The 20,214-nt window shown below is 36.1% G+C and overlaps 1 protein-coding gene and 1 pseudogene across 7 annotated transcripts in view; both read left to right on the top strand.

Moving 5' to 3' along the window:
- Positions 1–20,214, top strand: part of ARHGAP28 (Rho GTPase activating protein 28) — a 203,555-nt gene that overhangs the window by 76,071 nt on the left and 107,270 nt on the right. The gene's annotated exons all lie outside the window — the stretch shown is intronic.
- On the top strand, positions 19,181–19,298 carry LOC112925332 (small nucleolar RNA U3; annotated as a pseudogene).

Raw genomic sequence — 20,214 nt, 5'->3', positions numbered from 1 at the left:
AGCAGCAGCCTTGTGCCCCACACACATTCATTTGCTTTGGCTCCAGGGGTCAGCAAACTTCCTGTAAAAAGCCAGATGTAAATATTTTCAGCTTGTGATCTCTAAGATTTCTTTTGTAACTATTCAACTCTGCTACTGCAGTACAGGTGACCATTGACTATACTCGCTGCAGCAAGTGGGAATGGCTGTATGTCAGTAAAGCTGTCTTTAAAAAGGCAGCAGCAGACTGAATTCTCCACATGTAGCTCACTGACTCCTGCGCAGGGTCACATCCCACCTTTTTATTGCCCTAGTTGGGTATAGCCCAACTTTTCAGGTGAAAGGAGAGCTTTGGGGCCCCAAGTTCCATTCACATAAAGTATGACCAGATATTTATTATAGATTGGGCCTCCCTAAGCATTTGTGGGATCCAGACCACCACTTGGGACAGCCTGAAGAAAGTTTTAAAACCTAGAGCCAAGTGACTCTTATATCCTTATATTTCACATATAACATTGGAGTCTAAATTCAAATTATAGCAGATGGGAAAGCCAGACTATAATATCTAAGACCAGTAGGCATTTTCTGTGTTTGGGGACAGTCTGGTAAATGGATGTATGGAAATGCTTACCAAAATGTATAGCAGCATGAAGGGTGACATTCCAGGTATTTAATCACTTAGAAAGATCCAGGTACCTACCAAGAGCAGGTAGACCCTAGGAATAGACAGCCAGCAAGGTTCTGCTGGCAAGCACTCACCAGAAACAAGTTCTTGAAAATTGCACAGTATGCACATATCCAGATAGCTATGTATAGGTAAAAAAAATACACATATGTATATTTTTTCAGAGAATATAGAGACCACATGGGCTTACCTTTCTTCATTACAAATCTTCATCTTCCCTCTCTGTATTCCTGAGAAAAACAGGACTTCTGCTAAGCTTGAATCCAACCCATGCCTTCCTGCACCTTGGCAGCCTTGCTCAGTCCCCAGTGGCCCCTTCTTACAGATCAATCTTTTTTTCCCTAAAAGCTTCTTGCCCCCCTGCCTTCAAAGATGCTTCCTCTTCTAAATCAATAACCACTTATTTGAATACAACATTTTCTATTTGACATGTTAATCACTTTCCTCAGAAAAGGCAAGGAGTCATGCTGGTTAAGAAATTCAGTGGTAATCATTTCACTGCACTTTTTAAAAGTTAATCTGTTTTTGTCTCTTTTTTCCTTTCCTAAATTCTGTTAAGTTCAATTTTGTTGCTTTTCAAAAATATCTCATTACAATATCCTATAAGCCTTATAAATAATGAGACTGGCAAGTTAACCTGTTTAATATAGTCCTGTCAGACCTTCGATGTATGAAAGGAGAAAAGTCCTATGTCAGTCTGAATCTATTTGTGTTTCTTTATCCTTTTCATGTATACACACACACACACACACACACACACACACACCATCTTCTGTGATTTTACATTTCATTCAAACTTAAGTTAAAAGTTTAAATTTCACAAATAACAAATGGAAAATGAGAAACAGACATTAGCCAGGGTGGCTGCTGGCAGAGAGTTCTGGAAGCCAATAATGGCAATAAAATAAGGTTTATCCAGGCAGACTTGAGAGCTCAGCAGAGGGGCAAAATTTATATGCCTGTGTTCGGTAAATGTTTATTGAAAGTATATAGACTTTGGGGGCCTGATGGGTTCCTGCTTGTTTGTCTGTTAGGGCCTAGGTGTTATGTAAGGTAACTTTCTGTGTAAGGTGTATCCATTTTCAAAATTTGTCCTGTTTTGTAGAAGACAGCTCCTTTTCCTCCCCCCTCTTTTGGCATCAGTATGCCCCACCTGAAGCAAGACTTTAGAAATGGAAAAAACCTAGATCACTTTGATGCTTTTAGAGTTTGTTCTCTGTCACTTTGAGACAGAAAAGATGGCTGTCAAGTCCTAGGTCTTTGTCCTCTGGATGCTCTCAGAGCCAAGACATCTCCTTTGCTTCAGGATGCCGTCTGAGGCCAGAAGCATCCTGACAGTTGTCTCTGGAACAATATATACAACTTAAGGACTCTGGATTTCCATGAAAGTTTTTGTGGTATTTCTCCCCCTCTCCACTTCACCAGTCTTCTGTTTCCTTTTCTCTTCCATAATAGCATAGCTTTGTTATCTTTTGAGAGCTGGCACTGCCTGGAACTGATTTCTACAATTTGGAGGTCCATGAGAGAGAGGAAATTAGAGAACAGTGATTAACTTCAGATAATGGTTTATAAAAACAAGGTTTTTTTTTTTTTTTTTAATGAAACCTTGAGTTTAAAGGAAAAGCATTATACTTGGAAGGAAGAAGTATTTATTTTAATAAAATTCAGAATTTTCTAGAACATATAAAAGAGAAATTATAAAATGATTAAGCCTATAAAATAATTTTCTGAAATGTGTTTCTTTAATACAACATTTACTTAAAAAGGAATTTCCCTATATACCTCCTATTCATCTATCTTTAATACATTTAATATTTACTCGGATGATGCAGGCATTATGTGAGGACCTATGAGATTCTGCGGGATGTCAAAATAAATCTAATGTGATTTCTGATTTCAGGTAGTTTTAAAAACTAGTTTAGGTGAGTCATATCTTCAAGTCAGTCATATCTTCAAGTCATATCTTCTGATTTCAGGTAGTTTTAAAAACTAGTTTAGGTGAGTCATATCTTCAAGTCAGTGCACTATAGTGAGTGGCATACATTGGCAGATAATTTTCATGTGATAAGATCAGGGACAGCATGATATCTTAGAGAAAGTGGTACTTTAATTCTTGGTTTATACAACATCTCATTTTTCTCTCAACAACATTTACAATTTTTTCTTTGGTAAAGTGTTCAAATCATTGGCCTATTATAAAAATTCAGTTGTTTATTTTATTATTATTAAATTTTGAAAGTTCTTTGAATATTCTGGATACAAGTACCTAATCAGGCATGTGATTTGCAAATATTTTCTTGTAGAATATAGCTAATCTTTTCATTCTTTTAATGGTGCATTTCTTTTTCTTTTTCTTTTTTTTTTTAGATTTTATTTATTTATTTATGAGAGACACAGAGAGAGAGGCAGAGACATAGGCAGAGGGAGAAGCAGTCTCCCTAGAGGGAGCCCGACGTGGGACTCAGGGACTCAATCCCAGGCCTGACCCTGGGATCATGACCTGAGCTAAAGGCAAATGCTCAACCCCTGAGCCACTAGGCTTCCCTAAGAGTGACTTTGAAGAGCAGATTTTAAGTCCAGGTTTTATTTTATGGATCGTGCTTTTTGATTATTGAAGTCTTAACATAACTCAGGGTCACAAAATTTTTCTCATGTTTTCTCCTTAGAAGTTTTAAAATGTTTTGGGTTTTATATTTAGGTCGAGGATTCATTTTGAGTTGATTTTTGTATATGGTATGAGGTATGGATGGAAGTTCTTCTTATTTCTTCTTTTTTTTTTAAAATGGATCTTCAGTTGTTTCAGCTTTGCTTATTGAAAAGATTTTTCTTTCCCTCACTGAGTTGCCTTTGCACCTTTGTTGAAAACAGCTTATAACATTTATGTGAATATAGTTTGAGGCTCTATTCTATTCCTTTGGATCTCAGTGTGTTTGATTGCAATACTATATTGCTTTCTCTTGTAGCTTTATAATGTCTTGAATTTAGGTAAATTATGTGCCCTGATTTTCTTCTTTTTCATAGTTGTTGGTTTATCCTATGTTCTTTGTATTTCCGTATGAACTTTAGAAATCATGTCAATTTCTCCAAGGAGACTGCTGGGATTTTGATTGGAATTGAATTAAATCTATAGATCAATTTGGGGAGAATTAATATTTTAAAAGTATTGAATCTTCCAATCCATGTACAACTAAATGTCTCTATTTAAGTCTTTAATTTCTGTCAGTGATGTTTATAGTTTTCAGTGTACAGGTCTTGCCCATCTTTTGTCAGATTTATCGTCCTAAGTAGTTTACATTTTTAATGTTTTGGAAATAGTATTGTTTTTAAATGTTGATTCTAATTACAATGATATTTAGAGATCCAGTTGCTTTTTGCATTGTATGTTACAAACTTTTTACAATATTGTAATTTGGTCTTTATCTTGTTACCTTGCTGAACTAATTCATTAGTTTTATTACCTTTTTTCTGTATTCTGAGGGTTTTCTACCCAAACTATCATATCTGTATGTAAAAATAGTTTGTTTTTTTCCTTCCAATCTGGATGCTTTTTTTTTTTTTTTCTGTCTTGTTTGATTGTGCTCCTTAGAATCCCTAGCACAGGGCAGCCCTGGTGGCGCAGTGGTTTAGTGCCGCCTGCAGCCTAGGGTGTGATCCTGGAGACCTGGGATCAGAGTCCCACGTCGGGCTTTCTGCATGGAGCCTGCCTTCTCCCTCTGCCTGTGTCTCTGCCTCTCTCTCTCTCTGAATAAATAAATAAAAAATCTTAAAAAAAAAAAAAGAGAATCCCTAGCACAATCTTGATTAAAAGTGGGTGAGAACAGTCATCCAGGTTTGTTCTTGATCTTAGGAAGGAAGCATTCAGTCTTCTACCATTGAATATGATAATAGCAGTTTTTCCTAGATACCCTTTACAAGCTGAGGTAGTTCTGTTCCTCATTTGAAAAGTTTCTGTTTGTTGTTTGTGTGTGTGTGTGTGTGTGTGTGTGTGTTTTACAGGAATGGATGCTGGATTTTGTCAAATGTTTTTTCTGTATCTCATGCAATGATCATGTTTTCATTGTTTACTGTTAATATAATGAATTAAATGATGATAATTAAGTATGATGCATTAACAATTTTCAAATGTTAAATCATCCTTGTTTTCCCAGGATGAACCCCATTTTGTCATGATGTATTATCCTTTTTATATATTCTTGGATTTGGTTTGGTAAAATCTTGTTAAGAATGTTTGCATCTATGTATATGGAGGGCTTTGGTTTGTAGATTTCTTTTCTTGTAGTATCTGTCTCATTTTGGTATTTGGGTATAGCTGGCCTCATACAATGAATTGGTAAATGTTTCCTCATGTTTAATTATCTGAAAAATTTTATATAGACTTGGTATTATTTCTTTCAGTGTTTGTTGGAATTCTGTGGTAAAGCCATCTAAACCTGGAGTTTTCCTTATGGGAAGATGTTTAACTACAAATTCAATTTGCTAAGTAGATACAGGGCTGCTCAGATTATCTATGTCTTCTTGTGTGAGCTTTGGTATGTTGTGTCTTATAAGAAATTTCTTTTTTACATCTGAGTTGTTAAACTCACTGGTATAAAGTTGTTTATACTATTTCCATTATTATCCTCTAAATATCTGTAAAGTTTGTAGTGATGTCACCTTTATCATCTTGAACATGTTGCTAGTTTGTGTCTTCTTTCTTTTTTCTCTAATCTATCTGGAATGGAAGTTTATTAATTTTATTGATCTTTAAAACAACAAGCATTTGGTTTCATTGATTTGCACTATTATTGTTCCTATTTTGTTATTTCCTGTTTTCTGCTTACTTTGGTTTTTAATTTACTCTCTCATTTTCTTAAGATGAAAGCTGAAGTCATCAATTAGAAAACTTTGTTCTTTTGTTTTTTTAATAATAAATTTATTTTTTATTGGTGTTCAATTTGCCAACATACAGAATAACACCCAGTCCTCATCCCCTTAAGTGCTCCCCTCAGTGCCCGCCATCCAGTCACCCCCACCTCCAGCCCTCCTCCCTGTCCACCACCCCTAGTTCATTTCCCAGAGTTAGGAGTCTCTCATGTTCTGTCTCCCTTTCTGATATTTCCCACCCATTTCTTCTCCCTTCCCTTCTATTCCCTTTCACTATTATTTATACTCCCCAAATGAATGAGACCATATAATGTTTGTCCTTCTCTGATTGACTTATTTCATTCAGCATAATACCCTCTAGTTCCATCCACGTCGAAGCAAACGGCGGGTATTTGTCATTTCTGATGGCTGAGTAATACTCCATTGTAACATAGACCACATCTTTATCCATTCATCTTTCGATGGACACCGAGGCTCCTTCTACAGTTTGGCTATTGTGGACATTGCTGCCATAAACATTGGGGTGCAGGTGTCCCGGCATTTCATTGCATCTGTATCTTTGGGGTAAATCCCCAACAGTGCAATTGCTGGGTCGTAGGGCAGATCTATTTTTAACCCTTTGAGGAACCTCCACACAGTTTTCCAGAGTGGCTGCACCATTTCACATTCCCACCAACAGTGCAAGAGGGTTCCCCTTTCTTCACATCCTCTCCAACATTTGTGTTTTCCTGCCTTGTTAATTTTGCCCATTCTCACTGGTGTGAGGTGGTATCTCATTGTGGTTTTGATTTGTATTTCCCTGATGGCAAGTGATGCGGAGCATTTTCTCATGTGCTTGTTGGCCGTGTCTATGTCTCCTTTGTGAGATTTCTGTTCATGTCTTTTGCCCATTTCGTGATTGGATTGTTTGTTTCTATGGTGTTGAGTTTAATAAGTTCTTTATAGATCTTGGAAACTAGCCCTTTATCTGATATGTCATTTGCAAATATCTTCTCCCATTCTGTAGGTTGACTTTTAGTTTGTTGACTGTATCCTTTGCTGTGCAAAAGCTTCTTATCTTGATGAAGTCCCAATAGTTCATTTTTGCTTTTGTTTCTTTTGCCTTCGAGGATGTATCTTGCAAGAAGTTACTGTGGCCGAGTTCAAAAAGGGTGTTGCAAAAACAAAAACAAAAAACAAAAAACAAAACAAAACAAAACAACCAAAAAGGGTGTTGCCTGTGTTCTCCTTTAGGATTTTGATGGAGTCTTGTCTCACATTTAAATCTTTCATCTCCCCCCAAAAAATAAATAAATAAATCTTTCATCCATTTTGAGTTTAAATTTGTGTATGGTGCAAGAGAGTGGTCTAGTTTCATTCTTCTGCATGTGGATGTCCAATTTCCCAGCACCATTTATTGAAGAGACTGTCTTTCTTCCAGTGGATAGTCTTTCCTCTTTTATCGAATATTAGTTGACCATAAAGTTTAGGGTCTACTTCTGGATTCTCTATTCTGTTCCATTGATCTATGTGTCTGTTTTTGTGCCAGTACCACACTGTCTTGATGACCACAGCTTTGTAGTACAACCTGAAATCTGGCATTGTGATGCCCCCAGCTATGGTTTTCTTTTTTAAAATTCCCCTGGCTATTTGGGGACTTTTCTGATTCCACACAAATCTTAAAATAATTTGTTCTAACTCTCTGAAGAAAGTCCATGGTATTTTGATAGGGATTGCATTAAATGTGTAAATTGCCCTGGGTAACATTGACATTTTCACAATATTAATTCTGCCAATCCATGAGCATGGAATATTTTTCCATCTCTTTGTGTCTTCCTCAATTTCTTTCAGAAGTGTTCTATAGTTTTTAGGGTATAGATCCTTTACCTCTTTGGTTAGGTTTATTCCTAGGTATCTTATGCTTTTGTGTGCAATTGTCAATGGGATTGACTTCTTTCTTCAGTCTCATTGTTAGTCTATAGAAATGCCATTGATTTCTGGCATTGATTTTGTATCCTGCCACGCTGCCAAATTGCTGTATGAGTTCTAGCAATCTTGGGGTGGAGGCTTTTGGGTTTTCTATGTAGAGTATCATGTCATCGGCGAAGGGGGAGAGTTTGACTTCTTCTTTGCCAATTCGAATGCCTTTAATGTCTTTTTGTTGTCTGATTGCTGAGGCTAGGACTTCTAGTACTATGTTGAATAGCAGTGGTGAGACATGAACAATCCATGTGTTGTTCCTGATGTCAGGGGAAAGGCTCCAAGTGCTTCCCCATTGAGAATTATATTTTCTGTGAGCTTTTCATAGATGGCTTTTAAGATGTTGAGGAATGTTCCCTCTATCCCTACACTTTGTTCTTTTCTAATACAGATGTTTAGTGCTGTAAATTTTCCTCCAACTGCTTTAGCTGTACCCCTCAATTTTTGTAATACTGTATTTTTAATACTTTCATAGCTTACAATTTCATCTTGTTTTCTTTTTTGACCCATTGGTCATTTAGAAATGTGTTATTTAGTTTTGTGAGGATTTTCTACATGTACTTTTTACTATAGATTTCTAATTTAATTCATTTGTAGTCAAATAATGTGTTTCTATGACTTGAATTATTTTTGATTTATTGATACTGGTTGTATGAACCAAAAATTATGTGTATGGCTATTGGTGGTTAGAGTGTTGTGTAATTTTCAATTAAGTAAATTGTGTTTTATATACTTACTAATTTACTCTGTACTTGTTTTACACATTGTTGAAAGAGGGCTTTTTTTTTTTAAAAGATTTATTTATTTATTTATTCATGATAGACATAGAGAGAGAGAGAGGCAGAGACACAAGCAGAGGGAGAAGCAGACTCCATGCTGGGAGCCTGACTTGGGACTCGATCCCAGGACTCCAGGATCACACCCCGGGCTGCAGGTGGCACTAAACTGCTGCACCACCGGGGCTGCCCGAGTATTTTTTATTTAATAGATCTTTGTTGTGTTGTTTTAGTGTTTGCTTTAAGCTGAATATTTTAATCTTTATTTTCTTTATAAGAAAATAAATATTATTTCTTTCTATCTTCAATTAATACATACTACTTGATAACATATTGTAGGTTAACATATGAAATAACATATTATTTCTGTTTTAAATAATCACTAGCCTTTATGGAGACTTAAGTTATAAGGTATAATGTTTTATATCTTTTACCTTATACCTGTATATACCCTGTAATTACCATTTCTTTTGCTCTTCTTTTCTTTGATCAGTGTTTTCACTTCTCTTTGAAGGATTTCCTTTAACATTTTCTGAAGGAAAGTTCTGCTGGTAATGAATCTTTCAATTCTATTATGCCTGAAAAAATTTGATTTCTCTTTCATTTTTTTAATTTATGAGAGAGAGAGAGAGAGAGAGAGAGAGAGAGAGAGAGAGAGAGATGGAGAGGCAGAGACACCGGCAGAGAGGCAGAGAGAGAAGCAAGCTCCATGCTGGGAGCCCGACGGGACTGGATCCCAGGACTCCAGGATTGCGCCCTGGGCCAAAAGCAGGCGCCAGACCGCTGAGCCACCCAGGGATCCCCTCTCTTTCATTTTTGAAAGCTATTTTCACTGAGTATACAACTGTAGGCTGATAGTTTTTCCTTCAAGTATTTAAAATATGTTGCTCTACTCTCTTTAGATTACATTGCTTTTGACATGAAATCTGCTGATATTCTTTAATTCATTCCTCCTTACATGCTGTTTTGTATTTTACTCTGATTTTAAGAAATTTTTTTTATCACTGGCTTAAGCAATTTGATTGTGGTGTCCATAGTAGTTTTCTATGTGTGTCCATAAGTTTTCTGCTTGTGCCTCGAGTTTATTGAACTTTTGGAATTGGTGACTTTAAAGTTTTCATCAAATTTGGACATTCTGTTTGGGTATTTTAAAAGTCTTTCCTGTGTTCACTTAACATACCAGTTTTTCCCCTACCTTCTTTTTTTTTTTTTTTCCCCTAGCTTCTTAAACATACAGGATAAAGTTGTAGTAACTGTTTGAGTGTTCTTGTCTATTAATTCTGTTATCTGTGTCATTTCTTTTTTTTTAAGATTTTATTTATTTATGATAGACATAGGGAGAGAGAGAGAGAGAGAGAGAGAGAGAGGCAGAGACACAGGCAGAGGGAGAGGCAGGCTCCATGCTGGGTGCCCCAGGATTGCAGCCTGGGCCAAAGGCAGGCACTAAACTGCTGACCCACCCAGGGATCCCCTATCTGTGTCTTTCTTGAGAAGTCTGATTGATTGAGTTTTCTCCTCATAGGTCATAGCCTCCTGCTTCTTTGCTAGCCTTGTAATTTTTTTTTATTGGAATTAATGTTGTGAATTTTATGTTGTTGGGGCTGGATATTTTTATATTCCTATAAATATTTTTGAATTTTTTCTGGCACTTGAAAACCGTTTGATCCTATTGTGTCTTGCTTTTAAAATTGTTGGATGTGACCAGAGCAGCATGTAGTCTCTGAAAAATTTCTCCCTATGGTAGAGGTAAAATGCTTCTGAATACTCTATCCAAGTTCCTGTACACCATGAGCTCTTTCACTCTATCTGCTGAGAACACAAACTATTTCTCACCTCTTGTGTTTACTGGGGATCTTTTCCTCTGGTGACTCCTTGCTTGGGGTAGTTTCCATATATGAAAACTGAAGATGTGAGCGGAGTCGTATTGAGAATCTCCAGAGTACCAGGTACTCTCCAGTACCTTCTCTATAAACTCCATAGCTTCCTTGATTTCTAGCTCCATTTCGTAAATTCAGAGAGGCTCAGCTGGGTTCCCAGCTGTTATTGGACCATGGCCTGAAAGCTCTCTCTAGGCTATTACCTGGGGCCATTGTAGGACTCAGCTCGTTTGTTTTCTGTTTTTTTTTTTTTTTTTTTTTTTTTGTGATCACTGTTTTTAGTGTCCTGTCACTTAATAATCTTGAGAATCTTTTAATATAGTTTGTGTGTGTGTGTGTGTGTGTGTGTGTGTGTTTATTTCAGGCAAGAGGTAAATCTAGTTCCTGCTACTTCAAATTGGTTGGAAGCCAACACATTTATTAGACCACCTGACATCCTCCTGTTGGTCACATAAGCTGTGTTTATTATTTTTCAATCCTTTTTAGCTGGGTGCTTCTGTTTATGCTGCTTATGTTGATGTGTCTTCACGTTCATTGATTTTTTTCCCCTAGTATTGAATCTACTGTTAATTCCATCCAGTTTTATTTCACACATTGTATTTTTTATGTATAGAAATGTCATTGTTTATATCTTCTGTTTCTTTCTGCATTGCGTTTATGTTCTAAGTCCTTAAGTATTTTCATTATAGTTCTTTAGACTTTTTTCCTTGCCAATTCCATCATCTCTGTGTCTTTCTAGTGGCTGATTTTATTCTGATTATGTGTCATTTTTTCTTCCTTCTTCATATATCTATTAGTTCCTTGGCTAGTTGAACTTGCGAATTTTAGGTTGTGGCTTGATAGACTTAATTGTATTTCTTTAAAGATTGCACAATTTATTTTGGCAGACTGTGGATTTTTAGGGGGCAAGTACATTCTAGTATCTAGTCTTCCTCTCACTAGGATAAATTTAATCCTACTAGTAAGACCTGAGACTCTAAGGTTTCTACTGTATGTCCTGTGTACTGTACCATGTCTCTACTCTGGGTGCAAGCAGAAGTCCGCCTGATAGATTTTTAATATACGCTCCACTGTACATGGTAGACATTGCTGGCCCTTTTCGAACTCTGGAAATTTTTTGTATTAAAGTTTCTCGGGTCTTTTCCCAGGAGTTAATTTTTACCTACTCTTGTGAACATTCAACTTATGCAGCCGATAGGTGTTTAAGTCAAGTCCCATGCCAATTCCTGGAGCAATTTCACTTCATAGATCCAGCCATTCTGGTACTCTGACAAGCAAATGCTAGCTGATTCAGCCTTTCTGAGTTTTGATATCTTCTGCTTTACTTCTGTCAAGACTGCTGCTGGGTTATCTTCAGGATCTCCCCTGTGAAACTGCCTCCAAGTAGATAGGCATATCCATTGGGAGTCTCACTGCATTTGTTTGCTTTCTCCTGGCATCACAGTCCTTCATAGCCTGTTGTTAATTTTAAAAACAATTGCCTCCTTTCTTTGCTCTATTTCCTAGTTGTGTACAGTGGGGGGGGGGGGGGGGGGGTAATTCTGAACCCTCTTGGTCTCTCATTGTTGGAAATGGAAGCTCACTTTATGAATTTTTAATTACACATCTGCATGCATGAATATATACAGTATTTTTTTGTTTTATTTGTACTTATTAGAATGAAATATCAGTGAGGGCTAGGTTTTTTTTTTTTTTGGTTTATTGTTCTATTTATAGTATTTGGCACCTTGAGCCTCATACCTAGTACTAGTAGGTACTCAATAAATATTTGTTTAATCATCCATCATTATCATCATATTGTAGTCATTGTAGCCAGCAATACATTTTTATTCTTTTTACACATGTTTTCTATTTCATTTTCGCCTCTAAATCACTCTCAGATTAAATTCTTGGACACTTCACAGAAATCTCGTATTCTCTTTTCCGCTGCCAAGCCAGAATTTTGGCTGATGGTTAAGAAAGTTGGAGCTGAGTAGAGGAAGTATGGGAGTTAAATAGTCTGCATCTTCATGTGAATTCTTAGGCATTCACATACAAATTACTTTTATATCTTTCCTGAAATTACCAATATATGCATAGATAGAAGTATGCTCAGAATTCCATCAGCCCAGGTAAAGAGGAATGCAGAATGGGTTTGAGAAGTTCTTTCCTTTGGGAGAGACCACCTAAAATGGATCTTAAGTTAAATCAGGAGAGGAGAGAAGACCCCAAGCATAGAGAAGCATGAGCAGAGTCACTTAGTCCTTAATCTGTAGAATGTATGGTTGAGGACACCATTGTCTTGAAGTCTCATTGCAACATCCAGGTAAAGATATCCAGCAGGCCCTTGGATGAGTCTGAGACAGTAGTCAGGAATGGAGTTAGTATATAGGTTAGCTAGTATATAGATTAAAGCTAGTATATAGATAAAGCTAAACTCTGACATTGGAAAAGCTTTTTTGAGGGAGAGGGTCTATATAGATACATAGAGTATGAAGAACCTTGAGAGAGATACTAATATATAAGGATTGAGGGCAGCCCCAGTGGCGCAGCCGTTTAGCGCCGCCTGCAGCCCAGGGTGTGATCCTGGAGACTGGATTGAGTCCCATGTCAGGCTCTCTGCATGGTGCCTGCTTCTCTCTCTGCCTGTGTCTGCGCCTCTCTCTCTCTCTCTCTTTCTCTCTCTATGAATAAATAAAGTCTTTGAAAAACTTCTAAGGATTGATGGTTAAAGAGGATTCTGAAACTAAGCAAAGAAGTACTGGTTGTAAAGGTTTACTGAGAATCCAACAGAGTGGTCTTGCAGACAGATTTGTGTTTCTTACAAATAGGTGACTCACAAATAAATGGCACTAGGGTTACTTAGGATAGGCATGGGGGGTGGTATTTGTAAAAATACACATACTCAGGTCTCTCCCCAAATCTGACTTGAAATTTTGTGAGTAGGGCCTGATTACATGCATTTTATAAAGTTCTTTAAGAAATTTTTCACAGAGTAAAATTATGAGGCACTGGACTAACATTTTGAGAAGGAAGAATCATCAACTCAGTCAAATATAAAAGAAAGTACTAGTCTAATTAGAAAAGTATCCATGGTGTTTGGCCACTTGAAGAATATTCCTGGATCCTGAATTTTCTTGCTGCAATACTAGAGTCACATTTTGCAAAGTTTCTTTAAAATTTATTAGTATGTTAATATAATAAGCATTCATTGAATGAATCAATCATCTTAAAATGAAAGATTTTGAAGGTGTTTAATAACTGTTTGGGTAGATTAGAGAGAAGAAAAAATTTGAGGGAAGGCAGAAGTACCGTTTTTGAACCATCTGATTATCATGTTATTCCTCAAAAGTGGAAATGGTCCTAACCTCCATTCCTTTGTAAAGTCTATTATCTTCATTCATTAAGTATTTTCTAAGGGTTTGCTATGTAGCAGTCCTTTAATAACTGTCTGTTAAGTACATCCAAATATACTTTCAAGTACAACAGAACTTATGAATCCCTGTTTATTATATTTGGAAGTGCAGAGGTGTGTAGGAGAGGCTCAGGAAGCTTTAACTTACCATTGTTCTGGAGTTTTTGACACTACAGATCTATTTTTTCCTGTTACAATATATTTTTATGCCTTCTTTTGGGAAATATATAGTGTTGCTTTTTTTCTGTTGAGGATAATAAAACCAATAAAATCATTTGTGAAAGAGCACATTTCTCAAAAGGTTACTCAGTAGCCATTGCTAATATCCACAACTTTCCCCATAATTCTTAATTTTTCTTAATGAATTAATATATATATCCACTTTTACCAAAATTTTAAGAAAGCTGTTAGTTGTTGTTGTTAAAGATGTGATTTTAAAATTTTGACTGAAAAAAAACATAAAATAAAATTTTGGCTGACATTTTCCTAGAAGAATTCTATAATGGAAATAAATGGGAAACTATGAGTCATTATTAGTAAAACTCGAGGTTGGTGAATATAGTTGTACAAATTGTTTATTGAATAATGCCAAGGAGTCAGGTGGGGCAGAGGTTCAGCTTTGCTCCATTAGGCAAACCACAGTTTTTCAGAGAAGATAGACTTCATTGAATCATTAAAGTTCTATATAGGCTGACACGAACCTTGGTAGAATTTCATTTTTTAATCTACTGAAATGCAGATATTCTATTAAGCAGAATATGGTACTTTTTGCTTTAAAGAAGGAACTTTTACATGGAAAATGAAAGTAAAAATGAGGGATCCCTGGGTGGCGCAGCGGTTTGGCGCCTGCCTTTGGCCCAGAGCGCGATCCTGGAGACCCGGGATCGAATCCCACGTCAGGCTCCCGGTGCATGGAGCCTGCTTCTCCCTCTGCCTGTGTCTCTGCCTCTCTCTCTCTCTCTCTGTATGACTATCATAAATAAATAATAAAAAAAAAAGTAAAAGAAAAAAAAAAAGTAAAAATGAGAATTCTTGCCCATTCATCAAAATCCAAAGTGTCAACTTTTTAAAATAAATGTAAGTAAATACAATGAAATGCAAAACCTAAATCTTTTGTGTTGTTTGTATTTCTTCCTTAAAAGGACAAAAGCTCACCAGTTTTGTGCACAACAGAGTCTATTTCAGGAAATTACTGATCATCATAATTAATCCTAGCTATTGGTAAAGAAAGAAGATAAGGTTACTGGAAAGGAATGGATAGAGAGCCTTAGAAGGAACACTTCCTGGTTGGGTTACTCCTAGGAAAAGAAAAAAGCTTCCTCTAAGATGATAGAAAAGAAATTACTCTCCATTTCCCATGACATAAACTATTGATCGGGGATTTATAGTTGCCTGTCTGCTGCTTAGAGTTTAGGTACTGAAGTACGAAGTACTAAAGCCATTCATCTTGAATGTGGTGGAGCTTCAGAGGCATAGGTAACAAGAGCCCCTACCACATAAGGTGTTAACCATTATGAAATTAGTTATTTGATTCTCTTTGGATGAAACTTTGAGCTCTTTTTTTTCCAAAGTTCACATTAACATAGGCATTCAGGGTACTGGTTGGTGCCTTTCCCTGTCAGTTTGTGAGCGAGACTTTGAGGACCTTAATTCTGACAGTTGTTTTTATGGCATTTTTGGAACATGTAAAGTGCTGTGACTGTTGGCTCTTAGTGGTTTACTGAAGAAATTTATCTGATGATGAACAATATAATGACTAAGTTGGAGAGGATGAGGTAGAGAACCAATTGAAAATAAAATACCTTTAGCTGGATAATGATGATGGTAATTACCAGTAGCAACAATAATAAAAATGTGATTTTAGAATTTATTATTTTAACTTGGCTGTAATACTTGGGAAATGTCTCCACATGCCACAAGGAAAATTGGATAAAATGGAATTCAGCTTCTTCTTCCTTGAATGGTTTCAAATAAAAAGCATGAATTATTGACATTGTTTTAAGAAATTCTAATGCATTCTAATACACCAGCCAATGGATAAATTAAGAATATGATTAATGTTTAATAGTGCTAATATATTCCTTTTAGGTCAAATATATCACAATTGTTTTTAATGTGTGGTATTTGTATTTTATAGCCAGTGTATATGGTGTGTTATGTTCCACTTGCCAGTTTTATTAGTTTACTTTCAGATTTTTAGAGGATTTTATATTAAGAATTTTTTTTATCTTGTGGGGCACTCTTGCATAGAACTCTTTTTGTTCATTAATGAAAACTTTGACTAGTGACAGAATTTCCAATGTATTTTATGATAAAAATATGATCCACTTGATTATCATTTGCATTTTAAGAAATACATTAAGGGAAAAAGAGAGAATAATCTCTAATGTAGAAGTATGAAGCTTTTTGTTTTGTTTTGGTTTTTTTTTTTTTTTTGGTGAGTGAGTGACGAATGTAAAATGTAATTGGATCAGGAGACTGGTGGCTAGGGGGAAACAAACATAGAATTAGATATCAGGAGATTAAATTTGTAGTTCTAGTCCTCAGTTAGCTGTGTGCTCTTGGATGAGTTACTTAATTTCTTTGAGCTTCATTTTTCTCATCTGTAAAATGTGATTTTTTGGGAATTTCTCAAATTTCCTCTCAGCCCCCTAGTTCTAGGATCCTCTGTTTCATTGGAAACACTACTTACGGCTTTCCAATTTAAAGTTGTTTGTACAGAAGTTAGGAGCAACCATCTTAAAGTTAGCCAAAGAAAACAAATGGAACATAAAACCATTATTGCTCAAGGAGATCCCATAGAACTAAAACCATCATGGAATAAGTCTGAGCATGGAAAATGTATTGTGAAAGAAGAGAACCAAGGGATAGTTATTCATCCAAATGGCCAACTCATTCCTGCCAAAATTTAATAAGTTGGGTTTATATTTCACCTTGGATTTTTACTGAATAGTTTAAAGATGAGCTGATGCTATTGCCTCATGAGGAAAAAGGCCAGAGGAAAACCTTAACAGGATGGACTATAGAGCTGTTTAAAACCCATACACATGAGAATGACAATCCATGTGAGAATGACTGTGTGGGGTTCCAGGCAGAGCCACTGCCTGATTATCCCTTTGATCTTGTTTGTGATTCTGTCCTACTGTTGAATTTTTGGAGGTGAAGAAGGACAACAGACAAAATAAATTGAAAAATAGTTTAGGATGCAATAATAGCATTTTCACATTTTGTGGCTGACCATTTAATGACTAGGTAATAACAATAAATAGAGACCAGAGAGGTGGAGGGAAAGAGGTTACATGGTTGCATTCCAGCAAATCATCACAGCACCACAGAGGCAGACTTTGGGATGACAGCAAATTGGTGGACTCATCTCGTGAGTTACTTTGCAAGTTACACATAGTAATACTGGCCATGGCAAGCCTTTCAAAACCACAGAATAAAAATATACACTGAAATTTGGTAATAATCAATTACTGATCAATAGAGAGAATGTATAACTTTTGAACTAAAAAGACAATCTTTAAGAAATTATTTATCTAGATTTCTTGGAGAAGAGTAATTTTAGAAGCACAAAACATAGATTGCCAAGACTCTTCTAATGACATGTATCACTGAATAGATACAGTATGGAATTCTATTAAAGAGCAAGGGAAAGTTGCTTTTTGCTTACATACTTTTTTATAGATTTTTTCTCCTGGGTATCTCATAATTGAATAATAAATATGAGCTTCTAAGCAATGATTAGGTGTTACCAAACTAGTTTTTCACTAATAATTTTAACTTCTCTTTGAGGATAATGTGATAAGTCACTTGTGAGATTGACTGAGCTTCATCAAAATCAATGTCTACATCAAACTCATAAACTGTATATTGGTTTTAAAATAGAACATAAAACATTCATACTTGGTGATTTCCTTTGCTTTAAAAACAGACATTTTAGCCTGTCACCTGTTTAGAGGATTATTAGTCAAACAAGTAAGACTATTTCACATCTGTAACTGTTATTCTTTTTTTTTGTAAGATTTTATTTATTTATTCATGAGAGACACACAGAGAGAGGCAGAGACATAGGCAGAGGGAGAAGCAGGCTCCCCACTGAGCAGGGAGCCTGATGCGGGACTTGATCTCGGGACCCCGGGTTGAGGACATGAGCCAAAGACAGACACTCAACCACTGAGCCACCCAGGCATCCCTTTTTAGAAGTTTGCTTCCTTCCTTCCTTCCTTCCTTCCTTCCTTCCTTCCTTCCTTCCTTCCTTCCTTCTTTCTTTTTTTCCTTCTCCTTCCTGTGATTTTTTTTTCTTCTCTTTAAAAAGACACTTTATTATATCCACAGGTGGTAAAATCCCAGAGCTACTGTTAGGCACGTGAATACAGACCCTGCTAAATATTTAATGTTATCAAGCTTGTGTGACTCCAGCATGGTTTTGAGGCCAGCAACCTCCTGTCTGTCTGGGTGACAGCCCGATCTTGCTGGGCATGCAATGCCACCATTTCTGTCCTCATTTCCAGCAGCTTCCTTTCATTCAACGAGTACAATTCCTTCACTCTGCTCTTTTCTAGATTGAAGTCTAACTTGGTATCTGTTCGGACTTTGATGACTTCATCCATTATTTGTTGTTTTAATCGATGTAGTTCCACGTTTATCTTCTCATTTTCTGCTCTGAGGGCTGAAAATTCGCTTTTCTCCAAAATAATCATATCTTTTTTCACATTAGCAATCTGAGACATTATTTGCTGAACAGTGACCTCCTGCTGCATTTTGGTGACCATATCCTTGTAGACGATATCCATGTTGGCATCCGTGATCTTGACCAATGCAGAGACAGTGATTTCATCTTTACTTTTTCTTTTCTTCCATATGAAAACATTTACCATGTCGCTTAATATATTTAAATTATACTGGTGAACAATATATGACCCATTTTGTCATGTAAACTGTAGTCTAAGTTCTTTGGTTCCTTTTTGTATTTATCTTAGATCACTTTCAAGTTTTAAAGCATATCACTTAGTTCTCATTAACATCTACATGTCAAGAACAAGTACCTTGCACTTATGGTCCAGGTAAACTTGGCTTAAAATTCCAGTTGCAACATAAGTCTAATATAATTTCTGAACAAAGTCTGCATATCCTAGGAACTTTAGTTTTCACTACTTGTCTCTGGCTCAGTCTTTTTAGAGAACAGATATATATATTGAAATATCATGAAGTTGTTAGTTGTTGTTGGGTTTGTTTGTTTGTTTGTTTTGTTTCCTGATACCCATCCTTGTGTTGTAGATTTCAATCTCAAGTGAGAGATATTCTACTTCCATATTCCAGGCCTCCAGATCAGTCTAGCCCTGCTCAAACGTATACCTAAATACAGTACAATCCTGGAAATGCATTTTCTCTTCCTTGTTTTTCTTAATAAAATTTTCTTTTCTATGGCTGACTTTATGGTCTGCACATGGCATTGTAGAGGCCCAGGGCAGGCTGCCCAAAGATAGGCGCCTTTTGCAGGAAAAGCTCCTGTAACTGTTATTCTTTCTTCAAAGCAGCCAATAGCTTTCCATAGGAGTGTCTTTCTATCCACAGCCCTTCTTGGAAATTTAAATCTTTTTTGATTTCTTAAAACTTATTTGAAATCCCTAAGTGGTTTTTTTAAAAGACTATACTTTCAGGGATCATTTCTATAGTTTGTTACTAAAATATTTTTTTAGTGCAGTTTTAGGTTCAAAGCAAAATTAAGGGGAAGAGCCAGAGACTTCCCATATACCTCCTGACTCACACATGCACAGCCTCCCCTATTACTAACATCCCCTATAGAGTGGTGCATTTGTTACATTGATGACCCTACACTGGCCCATTGTAATCAACCAAAAGTTGATAGTTTACAATAGAGTTCATTATTGGTATTGTGTATTCTGTGGGTTTGGACAAATGTGTAATGACCTGTATTCATCATTAAAGTATCATACAGAATATTTTCACTGCATTCAATATCCTCTGCTCCATGTGTTCATCCCTCCTCCTCCTCCTCCCAACTCCTCCTTGACAACCACTGATCTTTTTACTGTCTCCATAATTTTGCCTTTTCCAGAATGTCATATTGTTGGAATTATGTGGTATGTAGCTTTTACAGATTGTCTTCTTCCACTTATGATTATACATTGAAGGTTCCCCTATGTCTTTTCATGATTTGATACCTCATTTCTTTTTAGTACTGAATAATACTCCTTTATTGGGATGTACCAAATTTATCCATTCACCTACTAAGGAACATCTGCATTGTTTCCAAGTTTTGGCAATTATAAATAAAGCTGCTATAGATATCCACATGTGGGTTTTTGTGTAGATGTAAGTTTTCAATTGCTTTGGCTAAATATGAGGAGAGTGATTGCTGTATTGTATGGTTAAGAGTACATGTAGTTTTCTAAGAAATTGCCAAACTGTCTTCCAAAGCAACTGTTCTTTTTTGAATTCTTACCAGCAGTGAATGAAAATTCTTGCTCCACATACCAAGATTTGGTGTTGTCAGTGTCAAAGCACTTTTAATTATCAAAATTTTAAAAAGTAATTTTTCTCATGTAATTTGGTTATTGATGAGAAGTTCATACAATGTAAAATTTACTCTTTTAAAAGTAAAGATTATATACTCTTTTAAAGTATATAGTTCAAAAAAATAAAGTATACAGTTCA

The sequence above is a fragment of the Vulpes vulpes genome, chromosome 13 (genome assembly GCF_048418805.1).
Source record: "Vulpes vulpes isolate BD-2025 chromosome 13, VulVul3, whole genome shotgun sequence".
Classification (NCBI taxonomy): domain Eukaryota; kingdom Metazoa; phylum Chordata; class Mammalia; order Carnivora; family Canidae; genus Vulpes; species Vulpes vulpes.
Note: the sequence above shows the minus strand (reverse complement) of the source record. Positions and strands in the feature narration are given on the sequence as shown.